This window comes from Pan troglodytes, chromosome 2 (genome assembly GCF_028858775.2).
Source record: "Pan troglodytes isolate AG18354 chromosome 2, NHGRI_mPanTro3-v2.0_pri, whole genome shotgun sequence".
Classification (NCBI taxonomy): Eukaryota; Metazoa; Chordata; class Mammalia; order Primates; family Hominidae; genus Pan; species Pan troglodytes.
In genome coordinates, this window is record NC_086015.1 from 67,600,856 (window position 1) to 67,622,396 (window position 21,541).

The 21,541-nt window shown below is 40.1% G+C and overlaps 1 long non-coding RNA gene across 1 annotated transcript in view; it reads right to left on the minus strand.

Annotated features, from left to right (window-relative positions):
- Positions 1 to 21,195, minus strand: part of LOC112208636 (uncharacterized) — a 219,877-nt gene extending 198,682 nt beyond the window's left edge. Inside the window, exon 1 of the long non-coding RNA XR_002943139.3 lies at positions 20,697 to 21,195. This is a non-coding gene — a long non-coding RNA (uncharacterized LOC112208636). The remainder of the gene's footprint in view (positions 1 to 20,696) is intronic.
- Between the last annotated feature and the right edge of the window lie 346 nt (positions 21,196 to 21,541).

Consider the following 21,541-nt stretch of genomic DNA (forward strand, 5'->3'; position numbering starts at 1 on the left):
TTAGAATGTGAACATCTTTGGGGAGGCTATTAATCTGCCTACCACATTATCCCACCAGTAAAGGATAAAAATAAAATCCTATAATTATAATACTTTTATATAAATGTAATATAAAAATGAATATAAGTAAATTTAGTAGCAGATTTCCCTAAAGTTCTCAGTAGCTGATAATGTTCTTAAAATTGATAGTTGTTCCAACCAATTATATTAACTTTTGTTAGAAAGTAACCCAGTCCATAGCACTAATGTGTGGCAGCAGGTAGCTTTTCAATGATCAAATACCGAGATAACTTTGACAATGCTCCCAATCAGGAGCCAATGTTCATCCAATTTCCTGCTGAAGAGTTCTAGTAAATGAAAACGTACTGTGTACAGATGGGATCCTCGAGGTGCCATACAGTTATTCAGCACACAGCTGGAAAAACAGATAAACGGGACACAATTCTTGCCTCAGCGTTTTTATAGCCCAATGGGAGAGATTAAGTATAGACCCGAAATTACATTATGTATTCATTTGTTTAGTTGTCCTTTCTATCTCTCCCACTCGAATATAAATTCCATCAAGGGCTGAGACTTGACTGGATTATGCATACCTGTATCCCCAGCCTTGGAACAGTGCCTGAAATAGGCTAGGCACTCAAATATTTGTTGAATGAATACAGTATGATACATTATACCAGCTATTATTAGAGGTTGTTCATAAAATATGCAAACTATTATAACATAGAGTACGTAACATTGACTAGCCGGAAAGAAAAGAGTCTGAACTTTCCTTTGGAAAGTTTCCAGCATGTTTATAAATAGCGCTCACTGTGTGCCCACACAGAAAGGGCTTCCTGCAGTGTAGGGCCTGCAAACCTTGCCCCTCATTGGTTCATTTCCAGTTCACTGTTTCTTGTTGCCCTGTTTGCAAACTGCAGCATCTCCAGATCATAACACAGGGATCACGTGAAGTTCACACCTGTGCATACCATGTTAAGGATTATCCACTGCACCCACCCTCTCCCTCTGCACCCCTGCTGCCCCCAGTAAGTAAGAAATATGCTAATTTGATAGTGATACCCTATGAAGGATATAAAACACAGTGATGTAATCAAGAATGTCTGGAGGGGTAAGAATTTTCACAAGCTACAAATGATCACACAAAGATTAATCAAAGTGCTAGGGTCATCTCTTAAGAGGAGAGGCACTCTTAACAATAATTATAATTAAACTGTTACATAATAATTACAATAAATACATTTTGAATGTGCCCCAGTACACACAAGGAACTACATTCAAAGTTTTGCAAAACAAATGTTATGTTTACCACATGGGACCTACTCTTTCTACTTTATTCAATTCTGTTCCATCCCATTGTTTGTTTGTTTGTTTGAGACGGAGTCTCACTCACTCTTCTCCAGGCTGGAGTGCAGTGGTGCAATCTCGGCCCACTGCAACCTCCACCTCCCCGTTTCAAGGGATTCCCCTGCCTCAGCCTCCCAAATAGCCAGGATTACAGGCATGTTCCACCCGACACGGCTATTTTTTGTACGTTTAGTAGAGATGGGGTTTCACCATGTTGGCCAGGCTGGTCTCAAACTCCTGACTTCAAGTGATCTGCCAGCCTCAGCCTCCCAAAGTGCTGGAATTACAGGCATGAGCCACTGCACCCCACCACATCCCATTGTATTTCATTTGTTTTGCATGCTGATCTCCACTCTCCCGACTGATTCATATGCATGAAGGGGCCACTAGTGATTTGACCCATTAGGGATACCAGCTCTCCGTGACACAGAGTTTTTGACACCAGATAAGGGATACAGTTTAGCAGATAAAGGTAAAGCTTAGTAGAAGAAAGTTCTTATCCTGGTTCTATCAGTCCTCCCTGCCATCACTTCTTTCTTCCAAAATGCACTGCAGGATCCAATAGAGTCTTCATTTGTTGGGAAAGAAAGAATAAATGGGAAGCGTGTTTTATTGCCATAACCTCAAAAGGGATTTCTGGGTTCCAAAAGAGATGAAGGCAGGCTAGGTTTATTCTAGCAAAGGGTTCATGAACTCACTCAAAATCCCTTTCTTCCAATTTGGAGTTGTTTGTGGGGAAGAGAGAATCCCAAAAGCCTCTTTCATGGAAAAGGGAAGAAGAGGCTGTCAACTAAGCCACTGAAGCCAGACAAACAAGCACTCCCGGCAGATATGAGAAATGGCAGCCCTCCTCCAATCAAGGACTTCCTGGAGACAGGCCTTATTAGCGCTCCTGCACCACAGCCAGCCTGAGACAAATGAGGGGAGCTCAGTAGGTGCTCTCTTGTGGAGCCTCACTCTCCTTCACAAGATAGTCATTTGTTTTGGCAACTTGGAGACTTTCCTTTACGTTCTCCTTATTTCTTGAAGAAAGTAATACAATCTGAGACCTTCCTCTTCTAAATGATGCTCCCAGACTGCACCCAGAATTGCTCTCCATTTCTTATAGATCTTTCTGGAGATGGCCCATGAAGATGTAAGTACATATATAATTTGTGAATTCTCAACTGGAGGCAAAATCAACTCCAAAACAGTGAAAATTGGTTCAGATGAAGGGGAGCAGAAAAATCTTACTCTTTCTGTATAAAGCAATACATAAACACATATCTTGTATATCTGTGATACTAAAATTTTGGGGGGAGGCCATAGGGAAAAAAATATCTTGAAAGGCTCCTTAGAGGAGGTATTAAAAAAAATCTGTTGAGAAACACTGATATGCCCACTTTTTAATATACCTAAGTGGTAGCTCACTGTCTTGGGTATACATTGATCCAGGAAGCAGTATGAGGGGAGGGTGAGAACTTAGGTTGGGCTTCAAACCTGGTTTGAATCCTGGCTCCACCACCTATGAATTATAGGAAGTTGACCAAGTTCCTTAATGTGTTTTAGTTTTCTCAACTATTAAATGGGTATAATAATTATAGCTACTTCCTAGAGAAACTGTGAATATGAAGTTAATACCTAGAAAGCTCTAAGAATAGCACCTAGCACTGGTAGACACTCTATAGGTGTTTTCAACATTATGATATTCCACTTAGTTATAGCTCTTAGAGATGCTCCTTTTGACATAGTATTCCCTTGTGTATGTGTGTGTGTGTGTGTACATATATATATATATATATATATATATACCATCATTTATTTAGACCAAAAATCAGCAAATTATGGGACCAAAGCCAAATCCAGTCAACCACTTAGCTATATCTCTTAGAGATGTTCCTTTTGATGACTACATAGTATTCCCTTGTGTGTGTGTGTGTGTATGTATATATATATACATATATATATATACCATAATTTATTTAGACCAAAAATCAGCAAATTATGGCCCCAAAGCCAAATCCAGTCAGCCACCTGTTTTTGTAAATGAAGCTTTCTTGGAACACAGCCATGACCATTTGTTTTCATATTATCAATGGCTGTTCTTGCATTACAATGACAAAGACTGTGTGGCTTGCAAAGCCTAAATTAGCTACTGTCTGACCCTTCATAGAAAGTTTCCTGGCCCTTGGTTCAGTGAATCCTCTGTTAAAAGGCACCAAGACTGTCAGATCAATCTTCTGCTACAGCAAATATCATAGCAGTGACTATTCTAGAACACACGTCTTTGTACACATTAACAAATATATTCTAAAGACAAATTCTTAGGACTGGCTTTCTTGGGTCAAATTTAAGATACATGTATTCTTAACTGTGATAGATATTGCTAATTGTCTGCTATAAACTGAATTATATTTCCCCAAAATACAGATGTCAAAGCCCTAACCCTCAATGTGACTGTGTTTTGCAGGTAGGGCCTTAAGGAGGTAATTAAGATGAAATGAAGATGTAAAAATGGGTCCCTAATCTAATAGGACTGGCCCCTATAAGAAGAGAAAGAGACTCCAGAGATCTCTCTCTCTCTCTACCCTGAGCACAGAGGAAAAGCCATATGAGGACACAACAAGAAGGTAGCTGTCCGCAAGCTAATAAGAGAGACGTCACCAGGAACCAAGTTTACTGGCACCTTGATCTTGAACTTTCAGCTTCCAGAACTGTGAGAAAATAAATTTCTATTGGTTAAGCGGCCAGCCTGTGGTATTTTGTTACAGCAGCCCAAACAGACTAACATACCTTCTTTAGAGTTTTACCAATTACTCTCCTACCAGCAGCAGTGTACAGGCATACCTCTTTACCCACTTCCTTTGCTGAATTATTATCTAAGTTTTTTTTTGTTTTTGCCAGTCTGATAGGTGAAAAAAATATGACAGCCTTATTGTTTAAATGCATTTATGAGATTGAGCATGATTTTGTATTTTAGTAAATTCCTTTATTTAAAAATAAACAGATCAAACAATGGCTCGTAGATACTATGCCTTGCAACAAATTGTGTGAGCTATGTAACATTATCCCTGTTTTACATATGAGGAAACTGAGGCACAGAGAAGGTAAGTAAACCTCGCAAAAATGAGAGACATAGTAGCACCATGGTTAAGAAAACTGACCTTGGAGTCAGACTACTTGGGTTTGCATCACAACTCCACCCCAAGTATCAGCTGTGCAGTCTTGGGAAAGTATTTAACCTCTCTATGCCTCGGTTTCCTTTTTTGTTTAATGAGACTAACAATAGTACTCATCCTATAGTGTGATTTGGGAAAATAAAGGAGGGCTTTGATGATACCAGTTTTAAGTGGTGAAGCCACATTTTGAATCTTTTTTTCTGATCCACAGTAGAAGCTCTTAAACATTGCTGTTTCCCCTAGTGGCAATGTATGATTGTTAGACATTTTCCATTCCCTGGATGAATGCTGTATCTTTCCTCATTCTTGGAGGCTTTGAGGAAGTATGCCAACTCTATCCATTGTTGCAAACATACAGTATACAGAACGATGGCCCCCAAGCCTGAGCATGTCTCCACTTGCTTAGTCATAACTGTTCAGAAATTTTGGAACATCAAACCATTCAGGGTAAGGATTGACAAGGAAACATGAAAACTATGTAATCCTTCAAGTGTTTCAGATTATTCCCATCTGAAATAACACAGACAGTACAGAATTAGATTTTAGAAAGATGCATACAAAATAGTTTTTTAAAAAATGTTTTGTGTCAACACATAAATATATTGCCTGAGTTCACTTTTTGAATGGAGCTGGCTCTCATAGAACAGCACCTCAGCCAATTAAAAATCAATCAGCTCATGTTTGTTGAGCACCTACGTGCTCAAAACTATATACCTATTACCCCAAATATAGCAATGGATAAAGTGGACACACTCTACATCCATATAGAATTTTAAATCTAGTGCAGTACTGTTCAATAGAAATTTCTACAATGATAAAAATGTTCAAGACTTCCACTGTCCAGTACGGTAGCCACTAGCCACAAGTAGCTATTAAGTAGTTGAGATGTTGTCAGTAGGAGTAAGGAGATGGATTTTTTATTTTAGTTAATTTAAATCAAAATTTAAATTGCCACATATAGCTCGTGGGTACCCTACTGAGCAGCGTAGCTCTAATGGGTGAATGTAAATTTGGGGCACATTTTCAAGAGTTGACAAAGAATGTCACTGAGTCCACATTAGGTATTCATTTAACACTAGGGGAAGTAAATTGCTGTGTTCTAGCGCCCCTGGAAATGTTACCTGGTACCCCAGTGTCTTGCTTTACCGACTTCAGCAAGGCTATAACTAGCTCTATACTGCCCAGCTGAGAAAGCACAGAATGGTATGAAAGCAACCCCTTTATCGATAGTGCAGAGGTTGCCAAACATCAGTCTCACCCAGCTCACAGATGTGTTTCATCTGGCCCAGTGTTTTAAAGTTATTTTGAATCAAGGGTCAACATTCAAAATTGAAGTGATTTTATATTTCTGATTTCTGTAGAAGATTCAGAAGTCCCAACATCTTTCTCCCTGGCAGTAGTTGGCTGAAGTTGAGGTTTCTGGTCTTGTCAGAGGGAGCATATACTCTCCACGGTGATGAAGGTGCCACTATTCCCTATAATCTTCCCTCCAGCCACCTTCATTCATTCACCCCATGCAAGCTTGGCCCCAGAAGCCATGTGAGCTTGTAGTCACTGCTTTAAGGCTTTGGTACATCTCCAGCCACTTCCCTGGATGTTACCAGATGCATGTACACATGCACACACACACGTGCCAGTCACATCTTGCACTTCTGCACCTCTGTGCCTTTGTAAATGCTGTTCTTCTTACCTGGAATGCTTTTTTCTGTCTGGTTAAAGGGCTTTCCTCCACAAAACCACCTGGATCTACCCAGGAAACTGCTTGTCCTTGTATACGCACTTAGAACATTACCAACTCTTCTGTCACCTTTTATTTTTCTCACTCCTGGACTCCAGACAATGTTTTCATTCAGAAGAAGAAGTATCTTATTCACCTTAAGATCCCTGAATCCTAGCACAGGGTCTGATGAATGAATTCTGAGTGAATGAATTCTGACATCTCTGTCTCCCGCCCAGGCCTTCTAGATGGATCAGGAGGAACCATCAAGAGGTTTTATTCAGCTGCCTCCTGGGTGCTTCCGTGAAAGTCCCTGCAGCCGTTCTGTCTGCACTTGCCTGCTATCTTCCTCCTCTTCGCCTTTCCATCTCTCAGAAAGCCTGTTACCCCTCCTGTTTCCTCAACTTGTATAAGTCACAGAGAACCTCTAACAATTCCATAGTTAGTTACCTAAGTCAACAACATAGAGGTCATTTTAGTTTCTTCTTCTCCCATACCCCACCTGTCCCCTTATTCTCCCTCAATCTCCGGCCATCCCTGGTACAAATGCCTTATTTCTGATGCTCATCATATGTCAACTATTTTAGCAGTCTGCAACCTAAGTCCCTAGGTGTTCCCATACCACCCTGATCCATCCTTCACTGTAATCCATTCTCCACTTTCTAAACATATCTACAATACTTCTACAATTCTCCATTGCCCTCAGGATAAATGCAAGTCTCCCAAGCATGACAGAGAAAGTCAGCCCTCAGTTTCTCAGTTACTCTGCTACAGCCCCAGTGGCCTCCTTTCCATGCCTCAAAACTTTGCACATGCCATTCTCTCTGCCTAGAATGCTCTTCCCCCAGCACTTCACATGGTTGACTCTTCCATGGTTCAGGACTTAGCTCAAATGTAATCAGAAAGGCCCTCCCTGATGTCTCAACCTAAAGTGGCTCCCTGTCTAAACATGTCAACCCATGCTACTCCATCCACGATGTGTCAGATTCTGTCATCAAAGTCAGTAATGTCCATGTTTGTTTACATGTCTGTCTCCCCACTAAAATGGAAACATCATGAAGGCGGGGACCTATCTGTAGCCCCAAGGCCTTGGCACAGTGCCTGGCACACAATTGGCACTTAACCTGTGTTGGTTTGAATGCCAAATGATGACTGACTCTGGTAATGAAGATAGGAAGGAGGGAAGGAAGGAAGGAAGAAAGGGAGGAAGGAAGGAAGAAAGGGAAGAAGGAAGGAAGGGAGGGAGGGAGGGAGGGAAGGAGGGAGGTAGGGAGGGAGGGAGGGAAGAAAGGAAAGAAGGAAGGAAGGAAGAATGGAAGAAAGGGAAGAAGGAAGAAAGGAAGGAAGGAAGGAAGGAAGGAAGGAAGGAAGGAAGGAAGGAAGGAAACAGATGTATGCATGAACATAATAAAAAGCGAAGACTTATTGTAACTCATGCACCTATGAAGAAATGGTTCCAAAGTGTGTTCCAGTGCGTTCCTCCCAAAAGTAACACCTGTTCCAAGTTAGGCATTTGAAAAGAAATCTCAGAGTTTATAAAGAGACGGGAATTCCTGCTGATCAACAGTGTCAATGATAGGTAGAGGTATCTGAGGTATCAATTAATTCTTATTTGGGTGTTATTTTTAGGTACCCTGTGTCCCCAGAAACCTACAAAGGGCTTAGCAACTTAAAATTGTGGTGGAATTTGAACAGGTAGACGAGTCATGTAACAATTTATTATGATGACAAGTGCTGAGGAGTTCAAGGGAACTTGCTGATGCCTGCTTTCCTAAGTCAGATCTCAGGAGAACATATTTTGTTAGGGAAATTAGAATCCCCCACATAGATTCTTGAGTGTATTAATATCTCTGTTGGGCTCAAGACTGGCTACTTTGGTTTACAATTAGTTTATCTCTACTTGTATCTGTCCAATTTCAAAAAGGCCACAAGGAAGACATATTGCCAGCTGCTCTGAGTTTTAAAAGGACAATTTCATCAACACAATATCTATTTTTTAAACCCCATATTCACATTATGGCAGAAATGAGTTCCAAAATAGAGTGAAACAAAAGCTCTAAAAAAATACATCTTGCTGGTATTCTGGAATCCAAATCTCTCCAGGTTAAATCACATTCTCTTCAACACAGTAGCACCAATAAAAATTTATAGCATATTGTATTTTACTTCTTCGGTATGGATTAGTGTCAAACTCTGACACCAGCATAGAAAAAGCTTCTACTGGGTTTGAAAAGTCATGTGCTAGAGACATAAACTGAGAAAAATAAAGGTCTGAGTGCAGGCGGGGCACTTCATTTCCCTGGGGGAAGGCAGGAGTAGATACAAATAAACGTGCAACAGAGCAGCGAGGAAAGGACTAACTGTTGGGTCAGAAGAGAGGACAGCCGAGACCTCCACCAGGACAATAGTGAGGGCTCCAAACACCTTGAGATATGGAGCTAAGCAGCTCTGTGAATTCTCCCACTCTCAGAGGCACAGAAAATGGCTCATTAGAAATCAGGCAGTGGGGCCATGGCCTCTGTAAGATCCTCTCTGTTAGAGAAAGGAAGGGAAACCATCACTTCATCATGCCTCCATTGGATACCTGGTTTTATAGTTATAAATGCATGTCTTCACTTATTCTGTGCCTTATCCCCTGAAGAAACTAAAACAATCTTGATTCTGTATGAAAACCACACATGGAATATTCTTGCAAAAAAAAAAAAAAGGAAATTCAGACTTTATAACTAATTTAGGCTAACATGATTATAACTGGAAGAACAGAGCTGGGTAGGTGGGGCACAGGAATAGGATGGAAATGTTTCACTATCTACCGCTTTATGTAGATAAAGCATGTAAATGTGTTTTTTATTTTTCAAAAATTGAAAGTTTGAACGTATACAGTTAAACCTTTTCAGATTACTCTGAAAGTAAACCATTTCAGGAAAATGGAAGTGAGCATTTCCTTGTCAGGGTAAACAATTCCTTCCATTTTTCAGTCAAACCTCTTTAAGCTAAGCTGAGCATTCTTGCTTAGATTCTACACTCTGTGGGCATTAAAATCCTAAATTAAGAACCCATGTTTTTCCAAAGAGATTCCAGACCCTCTTAGTGTGTGGTGGGTTACCAATAGCAGCAAAGCCTAAAATCTTGTTTAATTGTCTGTCTTAATTGATGGGATAATAAGCATTGATTCTACATATATAGGTGTGTTGGCTGCATCACTGCAATTACTGGCATGTTTTATTCATGAGAGAGCCCCCAGACTGCCTTGGTGATCATCAGAACCAGTTTCTCCCTCTCAAATGAGCATCAGAAAGGGCTGCATAATGACAGTCACCAACAGAAAATTAAAGGTTCTTGCTTTTTCTCCCATTACATTGCAAGATAATTAAAGCTCAGACCAATACAATGTTGAACATCTTTATTCAGAAATTTGATTTCCACTACATCAGACAGGCATTTAAATGCTTTAGGCCAGCTGCTGGCAACTTTACTGGGTGGGCCAGTGATAAAGACATAGTCTTTCCAACTTGTTTTGCCAGTGCCCAACCAAAGAGAGGGAATAGGCCTGGCAAGTGGACCCTCTGCTTTGTGCCTACTGGCTCCGGGTAACACATCCAAAAGAGCTGTTTTACTGAAAAGAGACAAACCACTAAAAAAAACAATGTTACATAAACTATGGAACATGAGAGGGTCTAATTCTGATATGCACTGTTTCCATAAAGCCTGACTCTGTCCTCATTTGTATGGGTAAACTGGCTGTCAACATAGGAGTTCTTTCTTTTTATTTCAACCTTTATTTTGGATTCGGGGGGTGCATGTGCAGGTTTATTACATGGGTATATTGCGTGATGCGGAGGTTGGAGATACAAATGATCCCAGCACCCAGGCAGCAAGCATTGTACCCAATAGGTAGTTTTTCAGCCCATGCCCTCCTCCTTCTTCCCCCTACCCCGCCATGTAATCCCCATTGTCTATTGTTCTCTTCTTTTTGTCCATGAGTACCCAATGCTTAGCTCTCACTTATAAGAGAGAACATAGCATGGGATTTTAATAGCAAGTCCCCATTATAAAGACAAGACCATCCCAGTGCAGATCATTATGAGACAGCAAGAGCATTAGATGTACAGAAAGGGGTCAGCAGAATGTGGATACAAAACTTATTAGAGGGAGAGAGGATAGATAGATGATAGATACATAGATAGATAGATAGATAGATAGATAGATAGATAGATAGACAGACAGATAGATAGACAGACAGACAGAAATATGTAAGGACCTGGCTATAGAGTATGTGAAGACAACTGGGACAGTGACAGAAACGCAATGGCATTCCGTAAATGTGGGCACTGTTACTGACAAAGAAGCAGGGTAGGTTTGTATAAGTTATGTGGCCAGGTCAGAAAACATGCTTTTGAGCAAGTTGCTCAACCTTTCTAAGCCTGTTCATGAACATATAGCAAGTATTGAAATAAGGAAATATTTAAAAAATTATATAGGGACTTCTATTTCCAGGAAGATGGAGTAAACATATTTTCTTTATTCCTCCTACAAGGTACATCAAAAGCTCCTGGATATTATATATAAAATAAACCTAAATCTAAAAAGGGAGAAAAGGAGACAGACTGCTAGGGACCTCAGGATGCCAAGAACTTCATGGCAGTGAGTTCCGGGGTTTCTTTTTTCCTCATATATCCTAGAGTGGGTGTGGGGGAAGCCAGTCACCAGAAACAGACAAAAAGAGCCTTAACAGAAGTCTGCTGTCTCTAATCAAAGGTACAGGAGGTGGGCGGCCTAGCAAGACAAAAAACTTTTAGAAAATAAGTACTCTACTGCAGCTAAACACCTTTACAAACAACTGTGCTTCACCCCCACCACACCAGCAAAGATCAACTGATGAGCCTAGACTTTCATCCTCTCCAAGCCCCCAATCACCACCATATCAGAGTGCTGCCAAAGAAAGCTAAGAAGAAGGCCAGGACTTTCATCCTCCAACTGTAGCCCCAAGTCTTCCCACCCACCATGGTATCAGATGATACCATGATGTGAGAGGAGGCCTAGTGAAGAGATGGGACTTTCACCCCCACCTAGAAGTAATGAAGCAACCCCACCAGTGATATCAATAGGGGCCACATGGGGAGCAGTAACAAGGCACTCCTATACCTCCCAGCCAGGAAAACATCCATGGAGGCATAGGAGGAAGTCACAACGCTTACTCCCAAGCAGAAGTAACAAGAAGCCCCCCAACTAAGACATCTATCTGTACCTGGCAGTAAAGTGACACCCTCCCCATTTCCTTGCTGAGGAAGTACAGAGGAGGCCAGTTAAAATAGAAGGTTTAAATAAAATTAGAAGTCTCATAATAACCAAAATATCCAGGTTTCCATTTTAAAAATCACCCATCATATCAAGTACCAGAAAGATTTCAAACTGAATGAAAAGCATCAAGAGATACCAACACAAAATGACAAAGATGTGAGAATTATCTGACACAGATTTTAGAGAAGGCATAGTAAAAAATGTTTTCATACTTGAAATACGTTTTAAAAATAGAGAATCTCAGTAAAGAAACATAAGCTATAAAGAAGAAGCAAATGGAAATCTTAGAACTGAAAAATACAATAACTGAAAATTTTCCTCAAAAGCAGAATTAAGAGAGCAGACAAAAGGACCAGTGAACTTTAAGATAAAACAACATAAATGATGCAATCTAAGCAATAGGGAGAAAATAAACTTTAAAAAATCAACAGAGCCTTAGGTACCTATGAGACTATATCAAAAGATCTAACATTCATGTTTTCCAAGCCCTGGAAGGAGAGAGGAAAAGAAGGTGGAAGACTGAAAATTACAAGAAGAAATAATGACTGGAGACTTCCCATATTTGGAAAAAGATACAAATCTATAGATTCAAGAAGCTGAGTGAACTCCAAATTGGGGGAGACATCCACAGCAAGACATATTATACTCAAATGTTAAAAACTAAAGACAATGTTTCAAAAATGGAAGCAGTGAGAGAGAAACAGCATATTACCCATAGGGCAAAAACAGTTAGAATGTCACTGGATTTCTCATCAGAAACCATGGAGGCCAGGAGGAAATGGGACCTTTTTCAAGTACTAAAAGAAAACAACTATTATCCCCAAATCCTATATCCAGTGGTAATAACCTTCAAGAATGAAGGGGAAATGCAGACATTCCTGGAGAAAGGAAAACTAAAAGAATTTGTTGCCAGCTGATATGGTTTGGCTCTGTGTCCCCACCCAAATCTCATCTCGAATTGTAATCCCCACGTGTCAAGGGAGAGAACTGGTGGGAGGTGACTGGATCATGGGGATGGTTTCCCTCTGCTGTTCTAGTGACAGTGAGTGAGTTCTCACAAGATTTGATGGTTTTGTAAGTGGCAGTTTTGCCTGCTTTCTTCTCTCTCTCCTGCAGCCTTGTGAAGAACATGCCTGCTTCTACTCCTGCCATTATTGTAAGTTTCCTGAGGCCTCCCCAGCCATGCGGAACTCTGAGTCAATTAAACCTCCTTTGTTTATAAATTACCCAGTCTCAGGTAGTATCTTTGTAACAATGTGAAAACGGACTAATGAACAGGCAGACCTGCCCTAACAGAATGATTAAAGGACATTATCTAAACATAAAGGAAACTATGAGAGAAAGAGTTTTGAACATCAGGATGAAAAAAAGGAACACAATAAGGAAAGCTATGGGTAATTACAAAAGACTTTCCTTCCATTCCTATAAAATTTTAATTCAATTCCTATGAAACTCCCCCTAAGGTTTTTTTTTAACTTTTATTTTAAGTTCAGGGGTACAAGTGCAGCTTTGTTACATATGTGAATTTGTGTTGTAGGGGTTTGTTGTACAGATTATTTAATCACCCAGGTATTAAACCTAATACCCACTCATTATTTTTTCTGATTCTCTCCCACCTCCCACCCTCCACCTCCCATAAAGTTCCAGTGTGTGTTCCCCTCTATGTGTCCATGTGTTCTCATCATTTAGTTACCACTAATAAATGAGAACATGCAGTATTTGGTTTTCTGTTCCTGAGTTAGTTTGCTAAAGGTAATGGCCCCCAGCTCCATTTATGTTCCTGCAAAGGACATGATCTCATTCATTTTTATGGCCGAATAGTATTCCATGGTGAATATGTATTACATTTTCTTTATCTAGTATCTTTGACGAACCTAACAAAAATAATCTATGGAGAAAGGAATCCCTGCTCAATAAATGGTGCTGGGATAACTGGCTAACCATGTGCAGAAGACTGAAACTGAGCTCCATTCTTACACAATATACAAAAGTAACTCAAGATGGATTAAAGATTTAAATGTAAAACCCAAAACTATAAAAACCCTGGAAGACAACCTAAGCAATGCCATTCAAGACATAATCACAGGCAAAGATTTCATGAGGAAGAGGTTTTTTTAAATAGATATAGAGAAGATTATTCTAAAATGTATATGGAAAGACAAAAGAATTGGCATAACTAAAACAACTTTGAAAAAAAAAAGAAATGGAGTGGGAGGAATTAATGTGTACAATTACAAAACATATAACACAGTTATCAAGACTGTGCAGTAAATTGGAGGGACAGACACGAAGATCAACGGAACAGAATTAAGAAACTCAAAATAGACCCGCACGAAAAGGTCAAACTGATTTTTGACAAAGATGCAAAAATAATTGCATGGAAAAAGGGTAGCCTATACAACAAATAGTCCTAGAGCTATTGGACATGCATGAAAAAAATATTTCTACCTAAGTCTCACATCTTTATTTTTTTTCATGTTGTTGTTGTTGTTGTTTTCTTTGAGACAGAGTCTTGCTCTGTCACCCAGGATGGAGTGCAATGGCATGACCTCCACCTCCTGGGTTCAAGTGATTCTCCTGCCTCAGCCTCCCAAGTAACTGGGATTACAGGTGGCCATGACCATGCCTGGCTAATTTTTGTATTTTTAGTAGAGACGGGGTTTCACTGTGTTGGCCAGGCTGGTTTTAAGCTCCTGACCTCATGTGATCCGCCTGCCTCAGCCTCCCAAAATGCTGGGATTACAGGCATGAGCCACCAAGCCAGGCCAAGTCTCACATCTTTTAACAAAAATCAAAATGAATAACAGATTTGAATGTAAAATGTAAAAACTATGAAACTTCTAGAACATACATGGGAGAGCTACACAAATAATTCTTAGACTTGATACCAGAGGATAGTCCATAAAGGAGAATTTAAAAAAATTAGATCTCATCAAAATTTTAAAATTTTTGCTTTGTGAAAGAGTCCCATAAGGGAACGCAAAGACAAGCTATACAGTGGAGAAATAATTACAAACCACATATCTGACAAAGAAATAACTAGAACATATAAAGAACTTTCAAAACTCAACAGTAAAAATTTTTTAAAATTCTATTAGAAAATTAGCAAAACACGTGAAATAATCATATCACTGAAAAATCTACAAATGGCAAATAAACACAAAAAAGATGTTCAATATTGTTAGTAATTAGAGAAATGCATATTAAAACCAAAGTGAAATATCATTCATAACTATCAGAATGGTTAAAATAGAAAATAATAATAACACCAAATGTGGGCAAAGATTCTGGGAAACTGGACATTCATATATTGCTAGTGGTGATGTAAAGTGGCACAACCAATCTGAGAAAGCTGATGGCAGTTTCCTACAAAACTAAATGTACAACTACCATACAACCCAGTAATTGCACTTCTGAGCATTTGTCTCAGAGAAATAAAAACCAAAGTTCACACAAAAACCTTACATTAACATTTGTAGCAATTTATTCATAATAACCTAAAACTGGTAACAACTTAGAGGTCCTTCAATGGGTTAGTCAAATAGTGGTGCATACATACTATGGAATTCTACTCAGCAACAACAAATAACAAATATACAACAACCTAGGTGAATCTCCAGAGAATTATGTGAATGAAAAAATTCCAACCCCAAAAGGTTACATATTGCATGATTCCATCTATATAACATTCTTGAAATGACACAGTCATAGAAATGGTGAATAAATTAGTGGTTGCCAGACTTTAAGGAGAAGTGGGGGTGGAAAAGTAGGGCCAACATGAGGCATACTCTTTTTTTTTTTTTTTTTTGAGATAGAGTTTCGCTCTTGTGGCCCAGGCTGGAGTGCAATGGCACAATCTCGGCTCACTGCAACCTCCGACTGCTGGGTTGAAGCGATTCTCCTGCCTCAGCCTCCCAAAGTAGCTGGGATTACAGGTGCCCGCCACCATGCCCAGGTAATTTTTTAATTTTTTTTAATTTTTAGTAGAGATAGGGTTTTCCCATGTTGGTCAGGCTGGTTTGGAACTCCTGACCTCAGGTGATCCACCCACCTCGGCCTCCTAAAGTGCTGGGATTACAGGTGTGAGCCACTGGGCCTGGCCGAGTCATACTCTTCTTGACTCTATCAATGTCAATATCTTGGTCATAATATTTACTAAGATGTTATCATTGGTGAAACTGAGTAAAGGGTACATGGGATGTCTGCATTCATTTTTGCAACTGCATCTAAATCTGCAATTATCTCAAAATTTTAAAAAAATTTAAATTATACAGCATATTTGCTGAAAAATACTAGTGACAACAGTGGCTAGAAGAGTGATTATTAGTGTATTATTATTACTATTTGGAGCCAGAGAGATATACATTTTTGCCTTTTTCTACTTCTTTATTGTCTAGAAAGTTATTCCCCCAGACACTCTCATGCTTCCCCCACTCTCTTCCTTTAGCTCTTCAGTCAAAAATCATGTCAGGAGACCTTCCTTCCCCAACTTATATAAAATTGCAGGCTTCCCCATCCTCCACCAGTATTACATATTCCCCAACCCTAATCAATTTTCTTTTCTCCTTAGAACTTATCACCTCTAATGCATTCTATATTTTATTTATTAATCTTGTTTCTGTGTCTTCCTCCTAGAATGTATGCTGTAAGAGGGCAGGGATCTTTGTCAGTTTTGTCTCAGCATTGCATTCTCATTGCTATTAACAGTGTTGGACCCATAGTAAGCACTCAATAAATATGTATTTAGTGAATGAATTGCTAAAATTAATTTCTGTATGTGTGTTACAGGGTCCTCATATGTAAAGTTGAGTTAATGATACTTCTTTTTCATGTTATTATGAGCACTAAATGAGATGTTCAAAAACACAACTTTCTCAGGATATATAAAGAATTTCTACAACTCAAAAACAAAAAAAATAGGCCCAGCGTGGTGGCTCATGCCTGTAATCCCAGCACTTTGAGAGGTCAAGGCGGGTGGATCACGAGGTCAAGACATTGAGATCATCCAGTCCAACATTGTGAAACCCCGTCTCCACTAAAAATACAAGAATTAGCTGGGCATGGTAGCATGCACCTATAGTCCCAGCTACTTGGGAGGCTGAGGCAGGAGAATCGCTTGAACCCAGGATGTGGAGGTTGCAGCGAGCCCAGATCGTGCCACTGCACTCCAGCCTGGCAATAGAGCGAGACTCCATCTCAAAAAAATAAAAATAAAAATAAACAAACAAAAAAAAACCTGACTTTTTTCTAATTGGGTAAAGGATGTGAATAGACATTTTCCCAAGGAAGATCTACAAATAACCAAACAGTACTTGAAAAGATGCTCTACATCACTAATCATTAGGAAAATGCAAAAAAAAAAAAAAAAAAAAAAAAAAAAGGACCACAATGATACCACCTCATTAGAAAGGCTGTAACTGAAACAAAGCAAAACCTAAAAGAACTATTGTCAAGAATGTGGAGATATCAGAACCCTTGTGTCCTGCTGCTAGGAATGTTTCAACTGTGGAAACAGTATGGTGGTTCCTTCAAAAATTAAAAATACCATTGCCATGTGATCCAGCAATTTCACTTCTAAGTGTATACCCAAAAGAATTGAAAGCAGGAACTCAAACAGGTATTGGTACACATGTGTTCATAGAAGTATTATTCATATAGGCAAAAGGTGGGGGCAACTCACGTGTCCATTGATGGATGAATGGACAAACAAAATGTGACATATACATTTATACATGCACTGAGCCTTAAAAAGAAAGAAAATTCTGACGCATTACTGGTGAAAGTGTAAAATGGAACACTCCTTTGGAAAACTTTGTCAGTTTCCGAAAAAATTAAACAGAACCTACCCTGTGACCTAGCAATTCCCTGTCTATATGCAAAAGAAATGAGTGATTAGATACACAAAAATACATGTAGAAATATGTCCATAGAAGCTTTATTCATAATGATTCAAAACTGAAAATAAACCCAATATTTATCAGCAGAAGAATGGATACATAAACTGTGGTATCCTCAAATGAGTATTTTTTGAAGGTCTACTATGTGCAAAACACACCCCTCACCCTTAGCATCTCTTCCTTTAGCAGGCATGACACCCTTTCCTTGGGGATTCCATTTGTTTCTCTGGTGCCTCTGAAAGCAGGGAGGGAGCAGGAACACTATATATTAATATATCCCGGCACCAGACACAAGCCCAACTTCCCTAGTGGCTATCACACTCTAGATTCTAGGTCACACTGTATTCAAATGTCCAATTAGATAAACATTTCATGATGCTAGACCCTGAATAGAAGACACAAAAATGATTAAGCCATGATTGTTGATGACAAGATAGTGATTCACAAGTTGATACTTGGACTCAGAAAGACTTGAGCTTGAATCCCAGGTCTTACTAGCTATGTACTCTTGGGCAAGTCCAGGTCTCCTAATCTGTATAAGGCACCTGCACAATGCAAACAATCACAATAGTGCCCACCAAAAGAGCATCCTAAGAATTTAATGAGAGGATACATGTGAAGTGATGTCCAGTGCCTAGGAGGTTTTAAATCAATGCTATTTATTATTATTATTAATGTTCTCAACCTAGTGATGAGATAAGGCAAATAGTAACTAATTATAAACATAAAGCAATGATAAGAGATGCCAAATAAAAGTAAAACATGCTTTGAGGATATTTAGAGGGAGAAGAGGCTAATTTGAACTAGCAAAATTCTGGTGAGTTCCTATGAGACTTATAGAGAGTTATGATTTGTCAGCTTAGGAAACAAGAACTGTGGTTTTAATTTTCATGATCAAAAAGTGCAGTAAGAGGTGAAATGACGTAAAATAAATAGCATCAGGTTTGAAACACCCCACAGCCTTAGATTTAAATTGAGGCTTATCCATTAATTAGCCAGAGGATTTTGGACAAGTAATTTAACTCCTCTACACTTCATTTTCATCATTTGCAAATGATGACAATTTTTATTTCTAATGGTTATTGAAAATAAAAAGAAATATTTATCAAACACCTCACACGATACCAGCTACTCAATGCATAAATTTTAACAATTATGCATTGTTAAACAATATTATATAAATGTTATATAAATATAAAAATAATATATTTTAACATATTAACTGACCATGAAACTAAGGGTCCACACACTATTTCTCTGAGAGTGAGGCTTGGGCAGGGGGCAGTTCTTTTCAAAAAGGCAACCTCATGACCAACCTGGTGGCATTCACCTCCAGCAATGACTCTTCAGTGGTTATAGGCCACTAGGAGAACCTAGTTGTCCTTTCAGCCAGGAAAATTACCATACACATGAAAATTTTTGCATTCATTCCAGTAGTTCTAACACTCCCTGAAACACAATTCATGAAGTTACTGAGTTTCCAGAACCCTCAATAAATAATGTAGCACCAGAAAAAAAAAAAAAAGAATCATAAGCCAAATCTTCAAAGGCAAGTCTTTTAGACTCTCACTCCTATTACCTGATATTTAATTTTTACTGAATAGGAAGCAAGTTGGCAGACTCAAGCGTAAAGAGCGAACCTGGTAAAAAAAAAAAAAAAAAAAAAAAAAACACTTTTCTCTGTGATGGCATTTTTTTCTCACTCCGATAGCTGACAAAATTTCAAGTACCATTAATACTGTCCTAATCTTCCGCTGCCTGCAGCCTGCCAAGCCCACAGACAAGAGCTCTGCTGCTGTGACCTTCAGGTCGGTGGTCTTCTGTGCTTGACAGTAAATCCACATGGAGTCGTTTGTTAAACCCCTGCTGCCGTCAACACATTTCCTTTCCCCAAATGGATATCTACTGAGTACACTTAAGCCCTGCCCTCACATTGCCAAAGGGCCAGGTTGACTGAGGGATTTTTAAAATAATGTTTTGCCCAGATAGTTTGATAGTGTGTGTAAACAGCCTGAATGTTTTGTGAGATGAGATTCTGATGTAGAAAAAACGGTGCATTTTCACTTGAAATGTCTGTGAAAACTGCTGTATCTTTCTGAAAATGTCAGCTTTAATTTAATCCTGACAATAAGAAGATAATCAATAAATCTCAGATTCCCAGTATTTTGCTTCCATCATCATTATCATCATCATTAGTATCATCATTCTGCTTCTTACCCATTTGTTCACCTCTCCCTCCCATTCCACTCTCTGCCTTTCTCTATGCCCCCAGAGGCTGATTCCTACAGACCCCATCTCCCGGGCTCCCTCACCGCCAGTTTCCTGATTGGCTTAGTCAATTGGAGGCACAGGTTGGAGCTCAGAGCTTAGGGTGTTTCTTTTCCCTCCCTCCCTGCTTTGCTTGCATTTCTAAGAGTAGCTGCGTCCCTTCAGTCACAGCTGCTGTGAAGTGGACCTACTCCAAGAATTCAGCTCTCACTTGACTCTATAATATTTTCTCTCCTTGCGCCTCAGAACTAAGGTTGGTAACAGCTTCCCACTACTGCTAATCTCTGGATGCTGCAGCACCTCTGCATAGTTTCCTGACCTTGCTCATTGCACATCCTTCTGTGAATGTCTCTGATACCATCATATCTAATATCATCTTCTCTACGACTGTTATTTTATTGATTGCTCCTCACTGTACTGAGTGTCCCAAAACACAAACTCATTTAGCCGTGACAAAAATTCCAATGGGAAAGTATTTCACAGATGAGAAAGCCAACTTAGCAGTTTTAAGGATCTTATTCCAGGTAACACAACTAGGAAGTGTCAGAGTCAGAATTCAAAGCCAGCTCTTCCACTCCAAAGTCTGTATTTAACCACTGCCAACAACTCCGCAACACAGCCCACACAAGAATCACCCGAAGTGCTTGTTGAAAATCCAGATTTTGGGGGAGGAGCCAAGATGGCCGAACAGGAACAGCTCCAGTCTACAGCTTCCAGCGTGAGTGACGCAGAAGACGGGTGATTTCTGTATTTCCAACTGAGGTACCGGGTTCCTCTCACTGGGGAGTGCCAGACAGTAGGCGCAGGACAGTGGGTGCAGCACACTGTGCGCGAGCCGAAGCAGGGCGAGGCATCGCCTCACCAGGGAAGCACAAGGGGTCAGGGAATTCCCTTTCCTAGTCAAAGAAAGGGGTGACAGACGGCACCTGGAAAATCGGGTCACTCCCACCCTAATACTGCGCTTTTCCAATGGGCTTAAAAAACGGCACACCAGATTATATCTCTCACCTGGCTCGGAAGGTTGTATGCCCACGGAGTCTCCCTCATTGCTAGCACACCAGTCTGAGATCAAACTGCAAGGCGGCAGCGAGGCTGGGGGAGGGGCGCCCGACACTGCCTAGTTAGTTGTTTGATTAGGTAAACAAAGCAGCCTGGAAGCTCGAACTGGGTGGAGCCCACCACAGCTCTAGGAGGCCTGCCTGCCTCTATAGGCTCCACCTCTGGGGGCAGGGCACAGAGAAACAAAAAGACAGCAGTAACCTCTGCAGACTTAAATGTCCTTGTCTGACAGCTTTGAAGAGAGTAGTGGTTCTCCCAGCATGCAGCTCGAGATCTTAGAACGGGCAGACTGCCTCCTCAAGTGGGTCCCTGACCCGCGAGTAGCCTAACTGGGAGGCACCCCCCAGTAGGGGCGGACTGACACCTTACACGGCTGGGTACTCCTCTGAGACAAAATTTCCAGAGGAACGATCAGGCAGCAGCATTTGCAGTTCACCAAAATCCACTGTTCTGCAGCCACCACTTCTGATACCCAGGCAAACAGTGTCTGGAGTGGACCTCTAGCAAACTCCAACAGACCTGCAGCTGAGGGTCCTGTCTGTTAGAAGGAAAACTAACAAACAGAAAGGACATCCACACCAAAAACCCATCTGTACGTCACCATCATCAAAGACCAAAGGTAGATAAAACCACAAAGATGGGGAAAAAACAGAGCAGAAAACCTGGAAACTCTAAAAATCAGAGCGCCTCTCCTCCTCCAAAGAAACACAGCTCCTCACCAGCAACGGAACAAAGCTGGACTGAGAATGACTTTGACGAGTTGAGAGAAGAAGGCTTCAGACCATCAAACTACT